Below are 27,839 nucleotides of genomic sequence, written 5' to 3'. Positions count from 1 at the left end.
ACAGTTTGTTGTCTGAACTGGGGAGAAGCACTAACACCTTATCTCCTACGGAATAAGTCCTTAATTGAGTATTCCTATCATAATTCCTTTTCTGTTTATCTTGAGCCTTCTCCATATGTTCCCTTACGTTTTCCCACACTGTGTGTAGGTGGGTTTTTAATTCACGGGTATATTCCAGGATGGACTTTTCTCCATCCTCCTCCTCCCATAACTCCGCTGCCATGTCTAATAAGGTCCTGGGCTGTCGTCCGAACAACAATTCAAACGGACTATGGCCCGTAGAGGCTTGTTCATGGGTCCTGATAGCGTATAATACTAAGGGGAGTTTTCTATCCCAGTCTTTCCCTGTCTCTGAAATAGATTTCTTTAGAAGATTTTTCAGACTACGGTTATATCGTTCCACCAAGCCATCTGTCTGTGGATGATAAACCGACGTCTGCAATTGTTTGATCCCCAGAAGTTGACATATTTGTGTCATCAAGTTGGACATGAATTGGGTACCTTGGTCTGTTAAGATTTCTCGGGGAAAACCGATTCGGGAGAAGAACCCTATCATGGCATGGGCAACACTCTTGTTGTTAATACTGGTGAGTGGGATGGCCTCGGGGTATCTGGTGGCGTAATCTACTAACACTAGTATATAACGGTAGCCTCTAGAAGAGGGTAGGAGAGGACCAACAATGTCCATTCCTATTCTTGAAAAAGGGATATCTATGATGGGAAGAGGTTGTAAAGGGGCTCTTCTCGTTGAACCAGGATCAATCATTTGGCATTTAGGACACTGTTGACAGAATTTCCTAATTTGTGAAAAGACCCCCGGCCAGTAGAACTTCCTCAACAGATACTCTTCCGTTTTCTCCCTTCCATAGTGGCCACCCCCTGGCTGGCTGTGGGCTAGGTGTAGGACTTGTTGTCTATAAGGTTCGGGAACTATCAACTGCTTCTTTTCTTCTCGGTCATTGCTAGTGACTCGATATAACAGATTTTTAACTATTGTGAAAGATGGACCCTTCTCTTGGAGGGTCCGGGGTCATGCACTTTTCCAGGCATGAACCAAACTTGGATCTTCTCTTTGACAATTCCGGAAGGGGGGAAGGGCAGTAAGGGTAAGGACTTGTGTAATTACCCTATCGGGACTCGAGTTTTCTTGTGCGTAAGCTTTTCTGGTTTCTCTTTTTTCATTTCGGGAGGGTTTGTATCGAACTATCGGAGGAGGTATAGGTATGTTAGAGAAAGGAGCACTTTTCCACCAGGTACTCATATCTTCAGAATTTCTTGTACTATCCAGAAGTTCTGAGAATTCTGTAAAGTCAGTTCCTATAATAGCTTCTTCAACTAGTCGTTCCACTATCCCCATCCTTATGGGGGTTTCTTTTCCTTCCCAGGATAGGGTTGTCCAGATTAGGGGATATTCTCTTGTTTCCCCATGAATACAACAGATGGATACAGTAAGTCCTGAAGTAAAGGTAGGGCTACCGAGTAAATCAGCCCAAATTATGGACTGACTGCACCCTGAGTCGATGAGGGCCACTGTGGTTCTCCCATTGATAACAAGTCTCTTCTTATATTGGGTTTCTTTTCCCCCGGTATAAAAGACTATCTCCCGCTAGTAACTCCTATATCCATTGGTTCTGGTTTTTCTGTTTTTAGGGGGCAAACCCGGGCGATATGTCCCCATTCTCCACAGCTAAAACACTGTGGCTGTTGTATATACGGTCTTTCAAGTCCTCGCGTTTTTCCCCGGTCCTCGGTGGTTCTTCGCCCCACTGATGAGGATGATCCGGGGCTCTGTCGAATGGGGTTAGGCGTTGACCGAAAGGGGGGGGCCTTGAACTCGAGGGAGCGGTGAAAGGCACAGGCTAACTCAATGGTGGTGTTAGTATCTGGGTTTGGGTGTTGTTTGATCCAGTTACGCGTGTTGGTGGGTAGGGCGTCTAGATATTGTTCTAAGAGGACAATCTCAATGATATCTTCCCTATTAGTCCCAATGGGGCCTAACCATTTGAGACCCAAATCTTTAATCCGGAAGTATAGGGCCCGGGGATTCTCGGAGGGTCCCCACTTGGCTTTTCTAAACCGGACTCAGTAATGTTCTGAATCAAAACCCACCCGCTCCAGGATGCGCTTTTTAATGTCCTGATAGGGAGTTGTTCCGCCTGGGTTTACCGCTTGATAAGCCGCTTGGAGGGTTCCTGTTAATAATGGAGCGATATATTGGCCCCATCTCTCCTGGGGCCAGGTAGCGGAAGTGGCAACTCCCTCAAAATTGGTGAAAAAGGCATCCGGGTCTTCGCCTTCCTGATACCGCTGTAGGACCGAGCTGGGTACATTCGGATGCACCCGGATGGCTGCAATTGTATCCGTGAGATTTTTGATGGCATTCTCATGAACCAATTGATTGTTGGCCATGATAGTGGCCTGACTTTTAAGAGCGTTTTGCAGGGCCTCCCTTTCCACTTTAGCCTCCTTCTGTTGCTCTTCCCACACAATTTGCAGATGCCTCTGTCCCTCGGCCAACTGCTGCATCATATCGGATATCGTGGGCGTACCCTCCATAGTCTTAGATTACCTGTCGCCTGGTCCAATATCCCACTTCTGACACCACTGTGACGGGTTCTTTATCACCGGTAGAAGAGATATTGGAAGAAGGCGACAGGCGCGGAGTTGAGGGGTTGACTAATTTATTTCTGTTCGATTTTAAGACGGTGTTATCATCTCCTCACAATGCCAGTCTTGTTTTAGTCCATCAAAGAAAATAATAAAATCCCTTTTTCTTTCTTTCAGGGCTCTTGTGGTGCTCCGGATGTGGTCTGGTCCAACTTTGAGAAGGGTCCGGTCTTCCCATATATCAGCGGCCCAGGTTCCCCCAAAATAAAGAAGGAAAAAACAGGTAAGTGGGGAATAAGATAATATCTATATTTATTGGGTTAGTAGGGTGGTGGGAGAATAGGTAGGAGTGAAGGTAGGTGAGGGATTACTTTTGTTTTGGGTTTCTCCCCTGTGCTTTCTTCGAAATCTCCCTTCCTTTTGGAGCAGTTATTTTGACTTGTTGGGTTTTCGTGAGGTTAGAATTTTCTAAGGTTTTCCTTTATACCGTCTCCCCTTCCTTACAGGACCTCTACCCTTTCCCCTTAATCCCCCTTATTCCTATTAACCACCCTGAGCCAAAACCCCAGTTACGGTACGATCGTACCTGTGGTGGCCATGCCCCTCCAGGGATGCAGCCGGCTTTCCGGCGATCTCCCGACTTCTCTGGGACAGGGGCGGGAGGTTCCCTGAGCTTTTCTCCTCTCTGTAGTCTCTCTTCCTCTACTGTGGGGCCCTCGTTGCTGGTCCGCGGTGTTCGTCGTTCGTCCTCTCCACGTCGCTCTCTCCTAGCGTCTCTCTCCTCCGTTTCTCAGCTTCCGGGTCCGTCTTTACTGTTAATTTTCTCCCTGACGCAGACGGCGTCCGACGTCATAACGCCTAGACCTTCTCGGGTGCCCCGGGGGTATCCTTCTGCAGCCGCCGTACCTTCTTGTGAACCGGCGTCGTGAGACGTCCGGTTACACATCCCCTCCCTCGAATGGGGCTGTTCGAGACCCACAGGTCCCGGAAACCGGGACAAATAGTCAGCCTGACCCATAAGGTCACCAGGGAGATGGCAAACCTGGAAGGAGAAAGGTTGAAGCTCCATAAACCATCTCAGAATACGATTGTTGGTATCTTTATATCTCGAGAGCCAGGTAAGGGGAGCGTGATCCGTATATAATAGGAAAGATCTTCCCAAAAGGTAATATTGGAGGCTTTCGATTGCCCACTTAATGGCGAGACATTCCCGCTCTATAATGGGATATTTCTGTTCCCTGGGAAACAGTTTACGGCTAATAAAGACCACGGGATGGCTTATATTGTTTTCATCTTTCTGGAAAAGCACGGCTCCCAGTCCTACGTCGGAGGCATCAGTTTGAAGGTGGAAGGGGGTATCAAACTCAGGGCATTTTAAAATTGGTTGAGAAGTGAGACATCTTTGTAAGGTACGGTAACTATGGTGTTGAGCCGGGTTTAGTTTCGTAATATCTTTGGGTTGGCCTTTTCTTAGAAGGTCGGTCAGGGGGGCGGCCAAGGTGGAATAATGTGGTATAAACCTTCAATAGTATCCCACTAGGCCTAAAAAGGAACGGACCTCCTTTTTCGTTGTGGGAGCATTGATGCGTAGGATGGCTTCTATTTTATTCATTTGTGGTCTAAGTATACCTTTTCCGATGTGATAGCCTAGGTAAGAGATATCACTAAAGGCCAGTCGGCTCTTGGAGGGGTTGGCTGTCAGTCCAGCCCTTCGTAATGCTGTAAAGATTTTGTCTAAATGCGTTAAATGGTCTTCCCAAGTCTCACTATAAATAACGATATCATCCAGATATGCGGCAGCGTATCTGGTATGAGGTCGTAGAATGGTGTCAATGAGACGTTGGAAGGTGGCGGGTGCCCCATGTAACCCGAAAGGGCGAACATTAAAATGATATAGTCCTGAGGGAGTAGAGAAAGCCGTTTTTTCTTTATCTTCTGGTGCTAATGGGATCTGCCAGTACCCTTTGGTCAAGTCGAGGGTAGACATGTACTTAGCTTTTCCCAATTTTTCTAAGAGTTCATCTACCCTTGGAAGGGGATACGTGTCAAACTGGGATATAGAATTGACTCGTCTAAAGTCAATACAAAAACGTATAGACCCATCTGGCTTGGGCACCAATACCACAGGTGAACACCAGGGACTTTGGGAAGGTTCTATAATGTCCAGGCCTAACATTTTTTCTACTTCACTTTCTACCAGAACCTTCCTAGCTTCACGGATACGATAAGGCCGTAACCGTACTATCCTACCAGGTGGGGTTATGATTTGATGATGTACCAACTTGGTTCTACCGGGTATCGAGGAGAACACATGGGTATGATCACCGAAGAGTTGGTTTAACTGCTTACTCTGTTAAATTTAGATTTCTGTATTTATGGTAGGTACCTCGCTTCCGCTAGGGGGATCAGTGGGGCACCACCCTATCTCCAATTCCTTAACTGTGTTAACTAGACATCCCCGGTTCTGGTCTGTCAGAGGTTCTTCCCATCTTTTTAATAAATTAACATGAAAGATCTGTGACCTATTGGGACTATCGGTGAGCTGAATCTTATAGGTCACGGGTGTTACTATCCCTGTCACGTTATATGGTCCCTGCCACTTTGCTAACAGTTTGTTGTCTGAACTGGGGAGAAGCACTAACACCTTATCTCCTACGGAAAAAGTCCTTAATTGAGTATTCCTATCATAATTCCTTTTCTGTTTATCTTGAGCCTTCTCCATATGTTCCCTTACGTTTTCCCACACTGTGTGTAGGTGGGTTTTTAATTCACGGGTATATTCCAGGATGGACTTTTCTCCATCCTCCTCCTCCCATAACTCCGCTGCCATGTCTAATAAGGTCCTGGGCTGTCGTCCGAACAACAATTCAAACGGACTATGGCCCGTAGAGGCTTGTTCATGGGTCCTGATAGCGTATAATACTAAGGGGAGTTTTCTATCCCAGTCTTTCCCTGTCTCTGAAATAGATTTCTTTAGAAGATTTTTCAGACTACGGTTATATCGTTCCACCAAGCCATCTGTCTGTGGATGATAAACCGACGTCCGCAATTGTTTGATCCCCAGAAGTTGACATATTTGTGTCATCAAGTTGGACATGAATTGGGTACCTTGGTCTGTTAAGATTTCTCGGGGAAAACCGACTCGGGAGAAGAACCCTATCATGGCATGGGCAACACTCTTGTTGTTAATACTGGTGAGTGGGATGGCCTCGGGGTATCTGGTGGCGTAATCTACTAACACTAGTATATAACGGTAGCCTCTAGAAGAGGGTAGGAGAGGACCAACAATGTCCATTCCTATTCTTGAAAAAGGGATATCTATGATGGGAAGAGGTTGTAAAGGGGCTCTTCTCGTTGAACCAGGATCAATCATTTGGCATTTAGGACACTGTTGACAGAATTTCCTAATTTGTGAAAAGACCCCCGGCCAGTAGAACTTCCTCAACAGATACTCTTCCGTTTTCTCCCTTCCATAGTGGCCACCCCCTGGCTGGCTGTGGGCTAGGTGTAGGACTTGTTGTCTATAAGGTTCGGGAACTATCAACTGCTTCTTTTCTTCTCGGTCATTGCTAGTGACTCGATATAACAGATTTTTAACTATTGTGAAAGATGGACCCTTCTCTTGGAGGGTCCGGGGTCATGCACTTTTCCAGGCATGAACCAAACTTGGATCTTCTCTTTGACAATTCCGGAAGGGGGGAAGGGCAGTAAGGGTAAGGACTTGTGTAATTACCCTATCGGGACTCGAGTTTTCTTGTGCGTAAGCTTTTCTGGTTTCTCTTTTTTCATTTCGGGAGGGTTTGTATCGAACTATCGGAGGAGGTATAGGTATGTTAGAGAAAGGAGCACTTTTCCACCAGGTACTCATATCTTCAGAATTTCTTGTACTATCCAGAAGTTCCGAGAATTCTGTAAAGTCAGTTCCTATAATAGCTTCTTCAACTAGTCGTTCCACTATCCCCATCCTTATGGGGGTTTCTTTTCCTTCCCAGGATAGGGTTGTCCAGATTAGGGGATATTCTCTTGTTTCCCCATGAATACAACAGATGGATACAGTAAGTCCTGAAGTAAAGGTAGGGCTACCGAGTAAATCAGCCCAAATTATGGACTGACTGCACCCTGAGTCGATGAGGGCCACTGTGGTTCTCCCATTGATAACAAGTCTCTTCTTATATTGGGTTTCTTTTCCCCCGGTATAAAAGACTATCTCCCCCTAGTAACTCCTATATCCATTGGTTCTGGTTTTTCTGTTTTTAGGGGGCAAACCCGGGCGATATGTCCCCATTCTCCACAGCTAAAACACTGTGGCTGTTGTATATACGGTCTTTCAAGTCCTCGCGTTTTTCCCCGGTCCTCGGTGGTTCTTCGCCCCACTGATGAGGATGATCCGGGGCTCTGTCGAATGGGGTTAGGCGTTGACCGAAAGGGGGGGGCCTTGAACTCGAGGGAGCGGTGAAAGGCACAGGCTAACTCAATGGTGGTGTTAGTATCTGGGTTTGGGTGTTGTTTGATCCAGTTACGCGTGTTGGTGGGTAGGGCGTCTAGATATTGTTCTAAGAGGACAATCTCAATGATATCTTCCCTATTAGTCACAATGGGGCCTAACCATTTGAGACCCAAATCTTTAATCCGGAAGTATAGGGCCTGGGGATTCTCGGAGGGTCCCCACTTGGCTTTTCTAAACCGGACTCAGTAATGTTCTGAATCAAAACCCACCCGCTCCAGGATGCGCTTTTTAATGTCCTGATAGGGAGTTGTTCCGCCTGGATTTACCGCTTGATAAGCCGCTTGGAGGGTTCCTGTTAATAATGGAGCGATATATTGGCCTCATCTCTCCTGGGGCCAGGTAGCGGAAGTGGCAACTCGCTCAAAATTGGTGAAAAAGGCATCCGGGTCTTCGCCTTCCTGATACCGCTGTAGGACCGAGCTGGGTACATTCGGATGCACCCGGATGGCTGCAATTGTATCCGTGAGATTTTTGATGGCATTCTCATGAACCAATTGATTGTTGGCCATGATAGTGGCCTGACTTTTAAGAGCGTTTTGCAGGGCCTCCCTTTCCACTTTAGCCTCCTTCTGTTGCTCTTCCCACACAATTTGCAGATGCCTCTGTCCCTCGGCCAACTGCTGCATCATATCGGATATCGTGGGCGTACCCTCCATAGTCTTAGATTACCTGTCGCCTGGTCCAATATCCCACTTCTGACACCACTGTGACGGGTTCTTTATCACCGGTAGAAGAGATATTGGAAGAAGGCGACAGGCGCGGAGTTGAGGGGTTGACTAATTTATTTCTGTTCGATTTTAAGACGGTGTTATCTCCTCACAATGCCAGTCTTGTTTTAGTCCATCCAAGAAAATAATAAAATCCCTTTTTCTTTCTTTCAGGGCTCTTGTGGTGCTCCGGATGTGGTCTGGTCCAACTTTGAGAAGGGTCCGGTCTTCCCTTTGATCAGCGGCCCAGGTTCCCCCAAAATAAAGAAGGAAAAAACAGGTAAGTGGGGAATAAGATAATATCTATATTTATTGGGTTAGTAGGGTGGTGGGAGAATAGGTAGGAGTGAAGGTAGGTGAGGGATTACTTTTGTTTTGTGTTTCTCCCCTGTGCTTTCTTCGAAATCTCCCTTCCTTTTGGAGCAGTTATTTTGACTTGTTGGGTTTTCGTGAGGTTAGAATTTTCTAAGGTTTTCCTTTATACCGTCTCCCCTTCCTTACAGGACCTCTCCCCTTTCCCCTTAATCCCCCTTATTCCTATTAACCACCCTGAGCCAAAACCCCAGTTACAGTACGATCGTACCTGTGGTGGCCACGCCCCTCCAGGGACGCGGTCGGCTTTCCGGCGATCTCTCGACTTCTCTGGGACAGGGGCGGGAGGTTCCCTGAGCCTTTCTCCTCTCTGTAGTCTCTCTTCCTCTACTGTGGGGCCCTCGTTGCCGGTCCGCGGTGTTCGTCGTTCGTCCTCTCCACGTCGCTCTCTCCTAGCGTCTCTCTCCTTCTCCGTTTCTCGGCTTCCGGGTCCGTCTTTACTGTTAATTTTCTCCCTGACGCAGACGGCGTCCGACGTCATAACGCCTAGACCTTCTTGGGTGCCCCGGGGGTATCCTTCTGCAGCCGCCGTACCTTCTTGTGAACCGGCGTCGGGAGACGTCCGGTTACAGGGCGTTACATTGATGATTGTTTTTTGTTATGGACAGGTGATGTGGATGCATTGGAGAAATTTTGCGACTATCTCAATGGGAGTAACATGAACATTAGATTCACACATAAATTCAGTGAAACTAGCATAGAGTTTTTAGATGTAGAACTATTTGTAGAGAATAATAAAATAGAGAGCGGACTATATCGTAAGCCAACATCCTGTAATACTTTGTTACATGCAACGAGTGCTCATCCGAAATGTCAGATAGAGGCTATACCGTTAGGAGAAATGGTTAGAGCTAGAAGAAATTGCAGTAGAGATTCTGATTTTCGCAAGGCCATAGAGGATATGGGGCATAGGTTTGCAGTCAGAGGCTACTCAGCATCTAATATATGCAAATCTCAAGAGAAAGTTTTAAAGATTCCTCGCCCACAGACATTGGTACCGAAAATAAAGAAAAATATAGAAGGAGATAGAAATAGTATTCAGAATTTAAGGATTATATTAGACTACACAGAGGTTTCCAAGAGACTGTTGAGAATCATGAAGAAACACTGGCCAATACTTACTCATGATGAGACATTAAGGAAATTTATTGGTAACAAACCGGAAGTTGTGTTTAGGAGAGGCAGTACCCTCAAAAGCATCTTGAGTCCCAGTTATTTGCCCGACATAAGGAAGCCGGATTGGCTTCATGTGCATAATTTAGGTTTCTACATATGTGGCTCATGCGCAATATGTAAAAGGGCTTGGCAAGCCAAAAAATACTTTTCTGATAGAAGTGGCCATAAAGTGGATATCAAATCACATATAGATTGTAACACTAATTATGTAGTGTATATGCTTGTGTGTAAATGTGAGAAAATGTATGTGGGGAGCACAATACGCCCTCTTAAGGTAAGAATTGCCGAGCACTGGAAAGCGATTAGGCAAGGAGACGAGCGGTACCCCATAGCTTCACATATGAGGATATGTGGTGCACAAGGAATTCATAAAGAATTTAAGTTTTTCGGGTTTGAACATTGTGACAGGAATCCTAGGGGAGGTAATAGGGAACTGGCCCTACGGAGAAGAGAGTCTATATGGATTATGAGATTAGGAGCGGTTAAACGAGGATTGAATACGGACTATGAGATGGAATATTTCCTAGGAGACTAGTAAATAGGGGTCTGAAAGTTTGGAGATAGCATCATAATGTATGACTAGTGATGAAAGCAATTGATGGAGAGCTTCTAGTGTTCTTTAATTTTATTTTTGGGCTATAACCTTATCGGCCCAATGTTATATCACAGCATATAGGATACACCCTTTAGAAATAGTAACGATAAAGAATATGCATTATGGTCCTGCATGTTATCTATTAGAACACATGAAATTGGGGATTTTTGGTATAATTTAATTTATAATATAATGGTCTCATTTATATATTTTATATAGTTGTTTTTTTATATAGTTGGTTTAATGGAGACAATCTATTCATAGTAAATATTTTGGACATAAGTACAATGGCAATAGGACATTGAAATTAATTTAAGCACCCCGAATTGTGTTCCAGTAAAATGGAACCAGATACTCATAGACGAGAGAATACATAGATAAATCAGGTAAGGAGGAAACTATATTCAGGTTAATATTAGATAATCAAAAAGAAGGTAAAAATGAGTAATAGTTGTTAGTGGTGTATAATAAGGCACTAGGTCATTGATTCATAGTATTGTTTGGGAGATACAAGCGATCTGTAAGCTATTATACCCAGGGGTAATAATTGAAATAGGAGACTTAATGATTAGAATGGTTCGGTATGCCGTAACATATATCAAGTTCATCCCGCAGTCTGTTTTTCATGGTTATTTTACTGAGCAAGAATAGTCTGTCCTCTGTGTTCTCTAACTCACACAAGGACATTGCACGAGTCCGTCTTCTATCGCTATCAGGGGACCGCAAGCTTTAAAACGACTCATTTGAACGAGATTAGGTTTCGTACACGGAATGTCGACGTACTCGCGGAGCAGGAATTGGATACGGGTAAGAGATTTATTGAACTTTAGGAAACCAGTTTATTCGAATTACGAGGTAGCAGATAGTGGCATAATTAAACTCTTTATAACATTATAGGAGACGAGGTCGCACACGGATTTGGGCTAATAATTTCAACAGCCCGTACAGATTGATTTGGAAGATTGGTGAGTGATGGTGGGAACAATAGAATAGAGAGCTATGGGAGACTGTTGATCATAGGATATTAATCAATATCTTTACTCATATGGTTCTAGCATAGATACAAGAAACTTGATACTTGAGAAACGAAGGTTTATAAGGTAATGAGCAGTATTACATGGTGTGAATTTAAGACACCTAATATTTATATATATCTTTTGGGTCTAAACACTTTGGGAATAATAGGAATTACAGAACTTTCATTCAAACTTGTGGCACCCTTAGGGCATATTATTTAATGTTTGAGCATGCATCACATAAGGTACACTGGGTATTACCATTTGCGCACAGTGTGGAAATTTCATCACGATTTAGGTTCCAATATAGTATTCTATACTAAGTTAAGGGGATATCACGGACTGGTTGAGATAGACCACTTGATTGATTCCTACTGTTGGACAAGGGGATGTGACACCTTCACCTACTTGTATTGTATATATTACAGACATTAATTATTGATTTGTTAATGATGGGTAATACTATTCTAGGAGGTCCTGAGGAAATCGTGGGGTACACCCCGGATGAAACACGTGTTGACCTGTGACCTATTTGGATGGTTTCTTTGTTGATCAAATACTGACATTGGACCTGTGACCTATTTGGTTGATCTATTTGTTGATTAAAGACTGACATTGGCTAAAGGAATTTATTTCGTTTGGATTGGATATATTGATTGGACTGCTGATTTTACATTATTATGAATTAAACATCTACTGAACAATGTAAAGGATAGCCTTGTGAACATATTGCTGATATTGTATTTGTAACACCCTATTACAAATTGTTGTTATTGATTTACACGTGTGCCATTACCTATTGTATTGTCTAGATAACAGTCTTGTTATCAAGTAAGGTGTTGGGGGGTGAAACCTGAGTTCTGAGCACTGTGTGGAATAGTTTTCGGTACATGCAAATAGATTGGGAAGTAGGAGCGCCAATTCACTCGTAATTTCACCCTCTAATGTTTAATGGCAACTTGGGGGAGCAAGGGCGAATTGGGGTGGGAAATGAGAATGATAGGTGGAGGGTAGGGGAAAGAGAAATGAGATAAAGAAAAAAGCCCAAACAAAAATAAGAAAAACCCACCCTAAGCATCCCACTCATACAGAATCATTGAATAGGCAACGAAGGCCATGCAGAGTTAGGCCTAAACGCTGCCTTGCTAGAAAGCTACACCATAATAGGTAACATCAATGAATAAGTAGTAAAAATAGGAGCTTACCCCTATTAAAATTCTGAAATGAAAATCAAGGTACACACATCCACATCTTTAATCTAGTATATTATCATGTTTATCCTAATATTTTAGATGGTATGATAAAACATATCTATTTATTCTTAATGTTAAATTAAAGCATACAGACACCAAACAAGATGGAACCATTGTTGACTAGTGCAAAAAAAGGAGAATATATATTTGTACATTATAACGAGTATACACTACTTTAACTTTAGAAGTGTGTCAGAAATGAAGGAGTTCAAGTCTTTAGGATAATCAAACACGATCTATTGGCCATTGATAGAGTTTCATATGAGTAGGTCCGATGAGAAAGAATTGTACTGCAAGGTCTTTGAGTACTTTCCTTTTGGCCAGGAATGCTTTCCTTTAGCTCATGGTATCCTTAGAATAGTTCTCAACAATGTCAATAGAAGCCCCCTGCCATGTAGGTTTCTGTGCTTTTTTCATATCAGGGGTGATCTGTTCAGCATGAGAGTAACAAAGGGGTCTGAAAATTAGCACTCTGTCAAGGGAAGTATTTTTTTGGTTTATATGCTGGTATCCTGTGGTCATGGGTTATTTCAAACTGCTTTTCAAAGATGATTTCTTGGGTTTGACTGGCCAATTTTTCCATGAAGGCAGCACAGGATGGGGCTTAGTCTTCAGATCCTTCTGGGGTTCCAAAAATGCAAAGATTGTCTCATCTGCAACAAACTTCAAGGTCTGTGATATACCTTCCCGGTTGTATCAGTCTTAGAGTGGTACTTGTTAGAGCTTTGGATGAGGTTAAGTAACGGCATAACAGAGCTTGTAGCATACTCGGCCATCTTCTTGGGCTGTATCCATGCCCCTCGCTGTCAACTGATCATTGATAGAAGTGGGAGGTGATGATTTCCATCAATAAATGGAAACCTGTCAATAAATCAACTTTGTTTAATTCTTATAGAGCTAATTTGCTGTTTATTGAGTATGTTAACTATTCATGGTTAGGCATGTTTAGGCAAACTAATATTAATCCTGGAGTACCCCGAGCATTCTGGATTCTAAGGGTAGACTAGCAGTAATAATGCAGATAAACATTCAAAACATTGTGAAGAATGCAGCGTTTCTCGGATTAAATACCATAAGGTATTTGACTGGGTAGACTGGAGGTTTATGGAGGATAGATTGATGGTGTTAGGAGTGGAAGAGCATTTAGTAAGAGGTTAATGGTGAGTTATCTAAAATTGACAATAAAAGTTCAGTTAAATAGCATGGCATCTAGATTGTTTCTAATCGCTAAGAGGACAAAACAGGGATGCCTTTTGTGGTCATTTAGTTTTTAATTCACAATAAAACTTTTTGCTTGCCACATCAAATCCAACAAAATGATTTGAGAAATGAACATTGACAAGACGAGTTTAAAATCTCTAGGGAAGCAGACAATCTACTAGTCTTCATAACTAACTTGACGACCTTTCTTCATGTTTAAGTAAAAATTGTTGAAACTACAGCCTGGTCTAATATTAACATGGAACAATCTGAAGTTTGAACATGTTGTCCAAACATTATTAGGAAGTGAGTAAGGCAAACAATTCCACCTTTGTTGACAGGGGCATTACGGATAACAATTGTCCCATCTCTACGAATAGAAAACTACAGTCCTTGCATTTTTGGGATTGTGCCTAGTTAAGCAGAGTGGGCAAGGAATGCTTGTATGTAGTATTGCTAGCAGTGCACGAAAGCAAGCTTGCATACATGAGGCGGTGGGAGATGAGACATGTTGGAGAGGATGAAATGATGAAGATATTACTTAATGTTTACTGGAAAACAACTAAAGATAGAAAAATGCATGGCATGTGTGACAGAACAGAAGAAAGCGTCTATGACCACCGTTCGGTTGAGGGCGCTTGAGGCGGCTGTCACATTACAATGCCCAGTTGCAAGTCATTCCCCACTGCATTCCAGCGTGGAAAGCTTTTGCTACAAATGAGTTTTTTTATTGGCTCATGTTGTGGAAAGGCGGTGAAACGGACACCAGAGGACATGCTAGCAATAGTGTTAGAAGAAACCCAGAAAGAAAGCCCAACTGGTGTTGATTTCTGTGATTTTTGATCACCGAGTTTAAATAGATCGCCTGCCTGAGATTCAGAAGATTCTTCTTACGAAAAGAGCGCACTTTCACCAGCAGTAGGTATATACGTTTACAAGCACAGGCAGGAAGAGGGAGATGCGATGTAGAAAGGTACCCAAATGTAACTCTTTACATTCAGAAGTACCGGTAATTTTAAAGGTGTGTATCTTGGGATCTCTGTAGGAGGCTGGACTGGCTTGTAGTGAGTACCAAGGGGTACTTGCACCTTGCACCAGGCCCAGTTATCCCTTATTAGTGTATAGGGTGTCTAGCAGCTTAGGCTGATAGATAATGGTAGCTTAGCAGAGCAGCTTAGGCTGAACTAGGAGACGTGTGAAGCTACTACAGTACCACTTAGTGTCATATGCACAATATCATAAGAAAACACAATACACAGTTATACTAAAAATAAAGGTACTTTATTTTTATGACAATATGCCAAAGTATCTTAGAGTGTACCCTCAGTGAGAGGATAGGAAATATACACAAGATATATATACACAATAGCAAAAATATGCAGTATAGTCTTAGAAAACAGTGCAAACAATGTATAGTTACAATAGGATGCAATGGGGAAACATAGGGATAGGGGCAACACAAACCATATACTCCAGAAGTGGAATGCGAACCACGAATGGACCCCAAACCTATGTGACCTTGTAGAGGGTCGCTGGGACTATTAGAAAATAGTGAGAGTTAGCAAAATAACCCTCCCCAAGACCCTGAAAAGTGAGTGCAAAGTGCACTAAAGTTCCCCTAAGGACAAAATAGTCGTGTTAGAGGGAGAATGCAAGGAAAACACAAATCAGCAATGCAACAACGATGGATTCCTGACTGAGGGTACCTGTGGAACAAGGGGACCAAGTCCAAAAGTCACAAGCAGCTCGGAGATGGGCAGATGCCCAAGAAATGCCAGCGGTTGGTGCAAAGAAGCTCTTACTAGGCTGAAGAACTGTAAATACTGCAGGAACGACAAGGGCTAGAGACTTCCCCTTTGGAGGATGGATCCCCCACGCCTTGGAGAGTCGTGCAGAAGTGTTTTCCCGCCGGATGGACGCCAACAAGCCTTGCTACACGCAAATCGTGCGTTTGGCGTTTTTGGACGCTGCTGGGGCCCAGGAGGGACCAGGAGGTCGCAAATTGGACCTGCAGAGAGAGGGGACGTCGAGCAAGACAAAGAGCCCTCACTGAAGCAGGTAGCACCCGGAGAAGTGCCAGAAACAGGCACTACGAGGATGCGTGAAACGGTGCTCGCCGAAGTTGCACAAAGGGGTCCCACGTCGCCGGAGACCAACTTAGAAAGTCGTGCAATGCAGGTTAGAGTGCCGTGGACCCAGGCTTGGCTGTGCACGAAGGATTTCCGCCGGAAGTGCACAGGGGCCGGAGAAGCTTGCAAAGTCGCGGTTCCCAGCAATGCAGCCCAGCGAGGTGAGGCAAGGACTTACCTCCACCAAACTTGGGCTGAAGAGTCACTGGACTGTGGGGGTCACTTGGACGGTGTCGCTGGATTCGAGGGACCTCGTTCGTCGTGCTGAGAGGAGACCCAAGGGACCGGTAATGCAGCTTTTTGGTGCCTGCGGTTGCAGGGGGAAGATTCCGTCGACCCACGGGAGATTTCTTCGGAGCTTCTGGTGCAGAGAGGAGGCAGACTACCCCCACAGCATGCACAAGCAGGAAAACAGTCGAGAAGGCGGCAGGATCAGCGTTACAGAGTTGCAGTAGTCGTCTTTGCTACTATGTTGCAGGTTTGCAGGCTTCCAGCGCGGTCAGCGGTCGATTCCTTATCAGAAGGTGAAGAGGGAGATGCAGAGGAACTCGGCTGAGCTCATGCATTCGTTATCTAAAGTTTCCCCAGAGACAGAGACCCTAAATAGCCAGAAAAGAGGGTTTGGCTACCTAGGAGAGAGGAAAGGCTACTAACACCTGAAGGAGCCTATCACAAGGAGTCTCTGACGTCACCTGGTGGCACTGGCCACTCAGAGCAGTCCAGTGTGCCAGCAGCACCTCTGTTTCCAAGATGGCAGAGGTCTGGAGCACACTGGAGGAGCTCTGGACACCTCCCAGGGGAGGTGCAGGTCAGGGGAGTGGTCACTCCCCTTTCCTTTGTCCAGTTTCACGCCAGAGCAGGGGCTAAGGGGTCCCTGAACCGGTGTAGACTGGCTTATGCAGAATTGGGCACATCTGTGCCCAACAAAGCATTTCTAGAGGCTGGGGGAGGCTACTCCTCCCCTGCCTTCACACCATTTTCCAAAGGGAGAGGGTGTCACACCCTCTCTCAGAGGAAGTTCTTTGTTCTGCCATCCTGGGCCAGGCCTGGCTGGACCCCAGGAGGGCAGCTGCCTGTCTGAGGGGTTGGCAGCAGCAGCAGCTGCAGAGAAACCCCAGGAAGGGCAGTCTGGCAGTACCAGGGTCTGTGCTACAGACCACTGGGATTATGGAATTGTACCAACAATGCCAGGATGGCATAGAGGGGGCAATTCCATGATCATAGACATGTTACATGGCCATATTCGGAGTTACCATGGTGAAGCTACATATAGGTAGTGACCTATATGTAGTGCACGCGTGTAATGGTGTCCCCGCACTCACAAAGTTCAGTGAATTGGCTCTGAACAATGTGGGGGCACCTTGGCTAGTGCCAGGGTGCCCACACACTAAGTAACTTTGCACCTAACCTTTACCAGGTAAAGGTTAGACATATAGGTGACTTATAAGTTACTTAAGTGCAGTGTAAAATGGCTGTGAAATAACGTGGACGTTATTTCACTCAGGCTGCAGTGGCAGGCCTGTGTAAGAATTGTCAGAGCTCCCTATGGGTGGCAAAAGAAATGCTGCAGCCCATAGGGATCTCCTGGAACCCCAATACCCTGGGTACCTCAGTACCATATACTAGGGAATTATAAGGGTGTTCCAGTAAGCCAATGTAAATTGGTAAAATTGGTCACTAGCCTGTTAGTGACAATTTGAAAGTAATGAGAGAGCATAACCACTGAGGTTCTGGTTAGCAGAGCCTCAGTGAGACAGTTAGGCACCACACAGGGAACATATACATGCACGCCTATGAGCACTGGGGCCGTGTGTGACAGGGTCCCAGTGACACATACATATAGGCCACAAACCTATGAGCACTGGGGTCCTGACAAGCAGGATCCCAGTGACACATAACAAACATACTGAAAACATAGTGTTTTCACTATGAGCACTGAGGCCTGGCTATCAGGATCCCAGTGAGACAGTGAAAACAGTGACAAACACCCTGACATACACTCACAAACAGGCCAAAAGTGGGGGTAACAAGGCTAGAAAGAGGCTACCTTCTCACACAACCCCCCCCCAAACGAAGGACAATAAGGCTAACCTTGGCCAGTTGAGACTTTATTGTCTAAGTGGTGATAAGTAGAGAGTAGCTCTGCAATAGACTGGTTACTCCCTTTATCATCCACTATATGGTTACTTCCCTGTGGGGATGTAAACCACCCTGTTTGAAGTTTTTTAGCTAACCAACAATGTGAAGATGTATTTTCAGAGTTTCTATCAGTAAGTTTTAGTTTAGAGCAGTGGGAATTATCCACTGAACCTATTTGTAATGATGGAAATGCCAGACAGGGATGCTGTCTCAGTAAAGCCATAGCTGGGCAAAAACTTTGTCCATTTGGCTGGAAGAGGGAACAGGGATGCTGTTTCTCTTGAGTTGGAGCAGGGCAGGGATGCTGTCCTATGAGCTCCACACTAGGGCAGGGATGCTGTCCTAAGTGTTGTGAGGCAGTACAGGGTTTCTGCACTAAAGTTTCTCTGGGAGGGTTGGAGGGATGCTCCATGTTAACTAAAATGGTGCTCTTTTTGTCACCAATGTTAGTTATCCCACAGAGAGGTACTTCTACCTCAGGGAGTCCAGCTATGCCAGCTGATGATTCCCTTGGAACAGGTGCCACCCCAGGAGAGGTTTCTCCCACCACAGGAATGGTATCCTGAATGGTAGGGTGGTTAGGGGATACTGTGATACCCTTTTTACCTGTTGATGGAGAGGGATCCTGAGTTTTCAGGCCTTCTCTCCTTTGCTTTTTCATTTCAGTAGAAATGAGAGGGAACAATTCCTCAGGGATGCCCAGCATGGCTGCATGGGCATAAAACTCTACATCAGCCCAACCTGAGGCCTCTAGGTCATTACCTAAGAGACAGTCTACAGGTAAGCTTGGTGATACCACCACCTGCTTAGGGCCAGTAACTCCACCCCAACTAAACTGAATTATAGCTAAGGGAAGAAACTTAGTGGAGTTATGGACATCAATAATCTTATACTGTTGTCCAATGATGTGTTGTTCAGGAGGCACTAGGTTTTCAGTCACCAAAGTGAAACTGGCACCTGTGTCCCTGTAGGCCAAGGCCTCAACACCATTTATTGAAACTGTCTGCCTGTACTTATCCATTGTAAGGGGACAAGCAGCCAGTGTGGCAAGGCCAATGCCACTAGGTGTGACAGAAACTGTCTTGGGACTGATTACATCAGTTTCCACTATGGACCCATAAGTGAACCCAACTACACCCTTTGCTTGACTGTCGCCAGCAGTCCCACCACTAGTACCACTACTGCTAGGGGCACTAGAGCTTGATGTATTAGTGGTGGTAGGCTCAGGGGGTTTACCTGGACAGGACTTATCCCCTGGCCTATGGCCTCTATTTTTACACACAAAGCACCAAGGCTTTTTAATGTGTGCAGGTTGGGAAGAAGAGGAAGAGTTTGTTTTATCCCCACCCTCTGAAGAGTGTTTAAGATTTGAAGTGGGATCTTTGGTTTTACCCATATCCCCATGCTTATCTTGAGATTTTTCACCATCTTTCTTCTTATTGCCATCTTTGTCACCCCCTGTATGAACTTTTCTGTTCACCCTTGTTCTGACCCATTTGTCTGCCTTCTTTCCCAATTCTTGGGGAGAGGTCAGATCAGAGTCTACCAGGTACTGGTGCAACAAATCAGACACACAATTATTAAGTATATGCTCTCTCAGGATTGTGTTATACAGGCTTTCATAATCAGTAACTTTACTGCCATGTAACCACCCCTCCAAGGCCTTCACTGAATGGTCAATTAAATCAACCCAGTCTTGTGAAGACTCCTTTTTGGTCTCTCTGAACTTTATCCTGTACTGTTCAGTGGTTAAGCCATAACCATCCAGGAGTGCATTCTTAAGAACTTGGAAATTATTAGCATCATTTTCTTTTACAGTAAGGAGCCTATCCCTACCTTTTCCACTAAATGATAGCCATAGGATAGCAGCCCACTGCCTTTTGAGGGACATCCTGTACAGCACAGGCCCTCTCAAGTGCAGCAAACCACTTGTTAATGTCATCCCCCTCCTTATAAGGGGGAACTATCTTGTGCAGATTCCTGGAATCATGCTCTTTTGCAGGATGACTATGGGGAATACTGCTGCTGCCACCATGGGTTTCTAAACCCAACTTCTGTCTTTCCCTCTCTACTTCTAAAGACTGTCTATCCAAATCCAGCTGTTGCTTCTTGAGCTTCAGTCTGGTTTGTTCCACTCTCAATCTATTGAGCTCCCTTTCCAACAATCTGTCATCAGGGTGGGTGGGAGGGACATTTCTAGATACAGAGGTATGATGGGAATGAACAGAAGGAGACCTGTCCCTTACAGAGGGCACCCTAACAGCTTGGCTACCAGTATAATGTGAGAGCACACCATTAGTATGGTGTGATTCAACCTCTGTACCAACTATGCTAGACTGTCTAGTAATGGGCAGGCTGAGAAGTTTCTTTCCTGAACCTTTTCCTGGGGGAGTCCCTGGATCAGATTGAGAACCATTAGCTACTTTTTCTACAGATTGGGCACTTATGGCCGTATCCTGTACTCTAAGCATATTAATTAACAGTTCTAAGGAAGGATTCTTCCCTACACTCAAACCTCTCTCTATGCAGAGACTCCTTGCTCCTTTCCAGCTAAGGTGATCATATGCAAGTTTGGACAGTTCAACATTTTTTCCTGTGCCAGACATTTTTTAGAGAGAGTTAAAGTGATTGAAAAAGAGAAAAAAGTTTTCAGAACTTTTTGGAAAGACAGAAAAAACTTTTTAAACTTTTAAGAACTTTTTGAAAGTTTAGAAGTACTTTTCAGCACTTAGAAAAGAGTGAAAAGAGGAAATGCAAAACTTTTTGGCTATGTGTATATACACTGACCTTGTTTTGTATATTTTTCTCTTATGAAAAGTACAATGACAAGAGTGGTAAGCAGTCTCAAGCACTTATCCCACCACTGCACAACCAATGTAGGAGGCTGGACTGGCTTGTAGTGAGTACCAAGGGGTACGTGCACCTTGCACCAGGCCCAGTTATCCCTTATTAGTGTATAGGGTGTCTAGCAGCTTAGGCTGATAGATAATGGTAGCTTAGCAGAGCAGCTTAGGCTGAACTAGGAGACGTGTGAAGCTACTACAGTACCACTTAGTGTCATATGCACAATATCATAAGAAAACACAATACACAGTTATACTAAAAATAAAGGTACTTTATTTTTATGACAATATGCCAAAGTATCTTAGAGTGTACCCTCAGTGAGAGGATAGGAAATATACACAAGATATATATACACAATAGCAAAAATATGCAGTATAGTCTTAGAAAACAGTGCAAACAATGTATAGTTACAATAGGATGCAATGGGGAAACATAGGGATAGGGGCAACACAAACCATATACTCCAGAAGTGGAATGCGAACCACGAATGGACCCCAAACCTATGTGACCTTGTAGAGGGTCGCTGGGACTATTAGAAAATAGTGAGAGTTAGCAAAATAACCCTCCACAAGACCCTGAAAAGTGAGTGCAAAGTGCACTAAAGTTCCCCTAAGGACAAAATAGTCGTGTTAGAGGGAGAATGCAAGGAAAACACAAATCAGCAATGCAACAACGATGGATTCCTGACTGAGGGTACCTGTGGAACAAGGGGAAGTCCAAAAGTCACAAGCAGCTCGGAGATGGGCAGATGCCCAAGAAATGCCAGCGGTTGGTGCAAAGAAGCTCTTACTAGGCTGAAGAACTGTGAATACTGCAGGAACGACAAGGGCTAGAGACTTCCCCTTTGGAGGATGGATCCCCCACGCCTTGGAGAGTCGTGCAGAAGTGTTTTCCCACCGGATGGACGCCAACAAGCCTTGCTACACGCAAATCGTGCGTTTGGCGTTTTTGGACGCTGCTGGGGCCCAGGAGGGACCAGGAGGTCGCAAATTGGACCTGCAGAGAGAGGGGACGTCGAGCAAGACAAAGAGCCCTCACTGAAGCAGGTAGCACCCGGAGAAGTGCCAGAAACAGGCACTACGAGGATGCGTGAAACGGTGCTCGCCGAAGTTGCACAAAGGGGTCCCACGTCGCCGGAGACCAACTTAGAAAGTCGTGCAATGCAGGTTAGAGTGCCGTGGACCCAGGCTTGGCTGTGCACGAAGGATTTCCGCCGGAAGTGCACAGGGGCCGGAGAAGCTTGCAAAGTCGCGGTTCCCAGCAATGCAGCCCAGCGAGGTGAGGCAAGGACTTACCTCCACCAAACTTGGGCTGAAGAGTCACTGGACTGTGGGGGTCACTTGGACGGTGTCGCTGGATTCGAGGGACCTCGTTCGTCGTGCTGAGAGGAGACCCAAGGGACCGGTAATGCAGCTTTTTGGTGCCTGCGGTTGCAGGGGGAAGATTCCGTCGACCCACGGGAGATTTCTTCGGAGCTTCTGGTGCAGAGAGGAGGCAGACTACCCCCACAGCATGCACAAGCAGGAAAACAGTCGAGAAGGCGGCAGGATCAGCGTTACAGAGTTGCAGTAGTCGTCTTTGCTACTATGTTGCAGGTTTGCAGGCTTCCAGCGCGGTCAGCGGTCGATTCCTTATCAGAAGGTGAAGAGGGAGATGCAGAGGAACTCGGCTGAGCTCATGCATTCGTTATCTAAAGTTTCCCCAGAGACAGAGACCCTAAATAGCCAGAAAAGAGGGTTTGGCTACCTAGGAGAGAGGAAAGGCTACTAACACCTGAAGGAGCCTATCACAAGGAGTCTCTGACGTCACCTGGTGGCACTGGCCACTCAGAGCAGTCCAGTGTGCCAGCAGCACCTCTGTTTCCAAGATGGCAGAGGTCTGGAGCACACTGGAGGAGCTCTGGACACCTCCCAGGGGAGGTGCAGGTCAGGGGAGTGGTCACTCCCCTTTCCTTTGTCCAGTTTCGCGCCAGAGCAGGGGCTAAGGGGTCCCTGAACCGGTGTAGACTGGCTTATGCAGAATTGGGCACATCTGTGCCCAACAAAGCATTTCCAGACGCTGGGGGAGGCTACTCCTCCCCTGCCTTCACACCATTTTCCAAAGGGAGAGGGTGTCACACCCTCTCTCAGAGGAAGTTCTTTGTTCTGCCATCCTGGGCCAGGCCTGGCTGGACCCCAGGAGGGCAGCTGCCTGTCTGAGGGGTTGGCAGCAGCAGCAGCTGCAGAGAAACCCCAGGAAGGGCAGTCTGGCAGTACCAGGGTCTGTGCTACAGACCACTGGGATTATGGAATTGTACCAACAATGCCAGGATGGCATAGAGGGGGCAATTCCATGATCATAGACATGTTACATGGCCATATTCGGAGTTACCATGGTGAAGCTACATATAGGTAGTGACCTATATGTAGTGCACGCGTGTAATGGTGTCCCCGCACTCACAAAGTTCAGTGAATTGGCTCTGAACAATGTGGGGGCACCTTGGCTAGTGCCAGGGTGCCCACACACTAAGTAACTTTGCACCTAACCTTTACCAGGTAAAGGTTAGACATATAGGTGACTTATAAGTTACTTAAGTGCAGTGTAAAATGGCTGTGAAATAACGTGGACGTTATTTCACTCAGGCTGCAGTGGCAGGCCTGTGTAAGAATTGTCAGAGCTCCCTATGGGTGGCAAAAGAAATGCTGCAGCCCATAGGGATCTCCTGGAACCCCAATACCCTGGGTACCTCAGTACCATATACTAGGGAATTATAAGGGTGTTCCAGTAAGCCAATGTAAATTGGTAAAATTGGTCACTAGCCTGTTAGTGACAATTTGAAAGTAATGAGAGAGCATAACCACTGAGGTTCTGGTTAGCAGAGCCTCAGTGAGACAGTTAGGCACCACACAGGGAACATATACATGCACGCCTATGAGCACTGGGGCCCTGTGTGACAGGGTCCCAGTGACACATACATATAGGCCACAAACCTATGAGCACTGGGGTCCTGACAAGCAGGATCCCAGTGACACATAACAAACATACTGAAAACATAGTGTTTTCACTATGAGCACTGAGGCCTGGCTATCAGGATCCCAGTGAGACAGTGAAAACAGTGACAAACACCCTGACATACACTCACAAACAGGCCAAAAGTGGGGGTAACAAGGCTAGAAAGAGGCTACCTTCTCACACAAACCCCCCCCCCAAACGAAGGACAATAAGGCTAACCTTGGCCAGTTGAGACTTTATTGTCTAAGTGGTGATAAGTAGAGAGTAGCTCTGCAATAGACTGGTTACTCCCTTTATCATCCACTATATGGTTACTTCCCTGTGGGGATGTAAACCACCCTGTTTGAAGTTTTTTAGCTAACCAACAATGTGAAGATGTATTTTCAGAGTTTCTATCAGTAAGTTTTAGTTTAGAGCAGTGGGAATTATCCACTGAACCTATTTGTAATGATGGAAATGCCAGACAGGGATGCTGTCTCAGTAAAGCCATAGCTGGGCAAAAACGTTGTCCATTTGGCTGGAAGAGGAAACAGGGATGCTGTTTCTCTTGAGTTGGAGCAGGGCAGGGATGCTGTCCTATGAGCTCCACACTAGGGCAGGGATGCTGTCCTAAGTGTTGTGAGGCAGTACAGGGTTTCTGCACTAAAGTTTCTCTGGGAGGGTTGGAGGGATGCTCCATGTTAACTAAAATGGTGCTCTTTTTGTCACCAATGTTAGTTATCCCACAGAGAGGTACTTCTACCTCAGGGAGTCCAGCTATGCCAGCTGATGATTCCCTTGGAACAGGTGCCACCCCAGGAGAGGTTTCTCCCACCACAGGAATGGTATCCTGAATGGTAGGGTGGTTAGGGGATACTGTGATACCCTTTTTACCTGTTGATGGAGAGGGATCCTGAGTTTTCAGGCCTTCTCTCCTTTGCTTTTTCATTTCAGTAGAAATGAGAGGGAACAATTCCTCAGGGATGCCCAGCATGGCTGCATGGGCATAAAACTCTACATCAGCCCAACCTGAGGCCTCTAGGTCATTACCTAAGAGACAGTCTACAGGTAAGCTTGGTGATACCACCACCTGCTTAGGGCCAGTAACTCCACCCCAACTAAACTGAATTATAGCTAAGGGAAGAAACTTAGTGGAGTTATGGACATCAATAATCTTATACTGTTGTCCAATGATGTGTTGTTCAGGAGGCACTAGGTTTTCAGTCACCAAAGTGAAACTGGCACCTGTGTCCCTGTAGGCCAAGGCCTCAACACCATTTATTGAAACTGTCTGCCTGTACTTATCCATTGTAAGGGGACAAGCAGCCAGTGTGGCAAGGCCAATGCCACTAGGTGTGACAGAAACTGTCTTGGGACTGATTACATCAGTTTCCACTATGGACCCATAAGTGAACCCAACTACACCCTTTGCTTGACTGTTGCCAGCAGTCCCACCACTAGTACCACTACTGCTAGGGGCACTAGAGCTTGATGTATTAGTGGTGGTAGGCTCAGGGGGTTTACCTGGACAGGACTTATCCCCTGGCCTATGGCCTCTATTTTTACACACAAAGCACCAAGGCTTTTTAATGTGTGCAGGTTGGGAAGAAGAGGAAGAGTTTGTTTTATCCCCACCCTCTGAAGAGTGTTTAAGATTTGAAGTGGGATCTTTGGTTTTACCCTTATCCCCATGCTTATCTTGAGATTTTTCACCATCTTTCTTCTTATTGCCATCTTTGTCACCCCCTGTATGAACTTTTCTGTTCACCCTTGTTCTGACCCATTTGTCTGCCTTCTTTCCCAATTCTTGGGGAGAGGTCAGATCAGAGTCTACCAGGTACTGGTGCAACAAATCAGACACACAATTATTAAGTATATGCTCTCTCAGGATTGTGTTATACAGGCTTTCATAATCAGTAACTTTACTGCCATGTAACCACCCCTCCAAGGCCTTCACTGAATGGTCAATGAAATCAACCCAGTCTTGTGAAGACTCCTTTTTGGTCTCTCTGAACTTTATCCTGTACTGTTCAGTGGTTAAGCCATAACCATCCAGGAGTGCATTCTTAAGAACTTGGAAATTATTAGCATCATTTTCTTTTACAGTAAGGAGCCTATCCCTACCTTTTCCACTAAATGATAGCCATAGGATAGCAGCCCACTGCCTTTTGAGGGACATCCTGTACAGCACAGGCCCTCTCAAGTGCAGCAAACCACTTGTTAATGTCATCCCCCTCCTTATAAGGGGGAACTATCTTGTGCAGATTCCTGGAATCATGCTCTTTTGCAGGATGACTATGGGGAATACTGCTGCTGCCACCATGGGTTTCTAAACCCAACTTCTGTCTTTCCCTCTCTACTTCTAAAGACTGTCTATCCAAATCCAGCTGTTGCTTCTTGAGCTTCAGTCTGGTTTCTTCCACTCTCAATCTATTGAGCTCCCTTTCCAACAATCTGTCATCAGGGTGGGTGGGAGGGACATTTCTAGATACAGAGGTATGATGGGAATGAACAGAAGGAGACCTGTCCCTTACAGAGGGCACCCTAACTGGTTGGCTACCAGTATAATGTGAGAGCACACCATTAGTATGGTGTGATTCAACCTCTGTACCAACTATGCTAGACTGTCTAGTAATGGGCAGGCTGAGAAGTTTCTTTCCTGAACCTTTTCCTGGGGGAGTCCCTGGATCAGATTGAGAACCATTAGCTACTTTTTCTACAGATTGGGCACTTATGGCCGTATCCTGTACTCTAAGCATATTAATTAACAGTTCTAAGGAAGGATTCTTCCCTACACTCAAACCTCTCTCTATGCAGAGACTCCTTGCTCCTTTCCAGCTAAGGTGATCATATGCAAGTTTGGACAGTTCAACATTTTTTCCTGTGCCAGACATTTTTTAGAGAGAGTTAAAGTGATTGAAAAAGAGAAAAAAGTTTTCAGAACTTTTTGGAAAGACAGAAAAAACTTTTTAAACTTTTAAGAACTTTTTGAAAGTTTAGAAGTACTTTTCAGCACTTAGAAAAGAGTGAAAAGAGGAAATGCAAAACTTTTTGGCTATGTGTATATACACTGACCTTGTTTTGTATATTTTTCTCTTATGAAAAGTACAATGACAAGAGTGGTAAGCAGTCTCAAGCACTTATCCCACCACTGCACAACCAATGTAGGAGGCTGGACTGGCTTGTAGTGAGTACCAAGGGGTACGTGCACCTTGCACCAGGCCCAGTTATCCCTTATTAGTGTATAGGGTGTCTAGCAGCTTAGGCTGATAGATAATGGTAGCTTAGCAGAGCAGCTTAGGCTGAACTAGGAGACGTGTGAAGCTACTACAGTACCACTTAGTGTCATATGCACAATATCATAAGAAAACACAATACACAGTTATACTAAAAATAAAGGTACTTTATTTTTATGACAATATGCCAAAGTATCTTAGAGTGTACCCTCAGTGAGAGGATAGGAAATATACACAAGATATATATACACAATAGCAAAAATATGCAGTATAGTCTTAGAAAACAGTGCAAACAATGTATAGTTACAATAGGATGCAATGGGGAAACATAGGGATAGGGGCAACACAAACCATATACTCCAGAAGTGGAATGCGAACCACGAATGGACCCCAAACCTATGTGACCTTGTAGAGGGTCGCTGGGACTATTAGAAAATAGTGAGAGTTAGCAAAATAACCCTCCCCAAGACCCTGAAAAGTGAGTGCAAAGTGCACTAAAGTTCCCCTAAGGACAAAATAGTCGTGTTAGAGGGAGAATGCAAGGAAAACACAAATCAGCAATGCAACAACGATGGATTCCTGACTGAGGGTACCTGTGGAACAAGGGGAAGTCCAAAAGTCACAAGCAGCTCGGAGATGGGCAGATGCCCAAGAAATGCCAGCGGTTGGTGCAAAGAAGCTCTTACTAGGCTGAAGAACTGTGAATACTGCAGGAACGACAAGGGCTAGAGACTTCCCCTTTGGAGGATGGATCCCCCACGCCTTGGAGAGTCGTGCAGAAGTGTTTTCCCGCCGGATGGACGCCAACAAGCCTTGCTACACGCAAATCGTGCGTTTGGCGTTTTTGGACGCTGCTGGGGCCCAGGAGGGACCAGGAGGTCGCAAATCGGACGTGCAGAGAGAGGGGACGTCGAGCAAGACAAAGAGCCCTCACTGAAGCAGGTAGCACCCGGAGAAGTGCCAGAAACAGGCACTACGAGGATGCGTGAAACGGTGCTCGCCGAAGTTGCACAAAGGGGTCCCACGTCGCCGGAGACCAACTTAGAAAGTCGTGCAATGCAGGTTAGAGTGCCGTGGACCCAGGCTTG

At 45.4% G+C, this 27,839-nt stretch overlaps 1 protein-coding gene across 2 annotated transcripts in view; it reads right to left on the bottom strand.

The window, feature by feature from the left end:
• The window catches only part of PIGG (phosphatidylinositol glycan anchor biosynthesis class G (EMM blood group)), a 990,222-nt gene that overhangs the window by 404,177 nt on the left and 558,206 nt on the right, over window positions 1-27,839 (bottom strand). The window lies entirely within an intron of this gene.

Source organism: Pleurodeles waltl, chromosome 1_2 (genome assembly GCF_031143425.1).
Source record: "Pleurodeles waltl isolate 20211129_DDA chromosome 1_2, aPleWal1.hap1.20221129, whole genome shotgun sequence".
NCBI lineage: Eukaryota > Metazoa > Chordata > Amphibia > Caudata > Salamandridae > Pleurodeles > Pleurodeles waltl.
The sequence above is the reverse complement of the archived record's forward strand: the minus strand, read 5'-3'. Positions and strand labels throughout refer to the sequence as shown.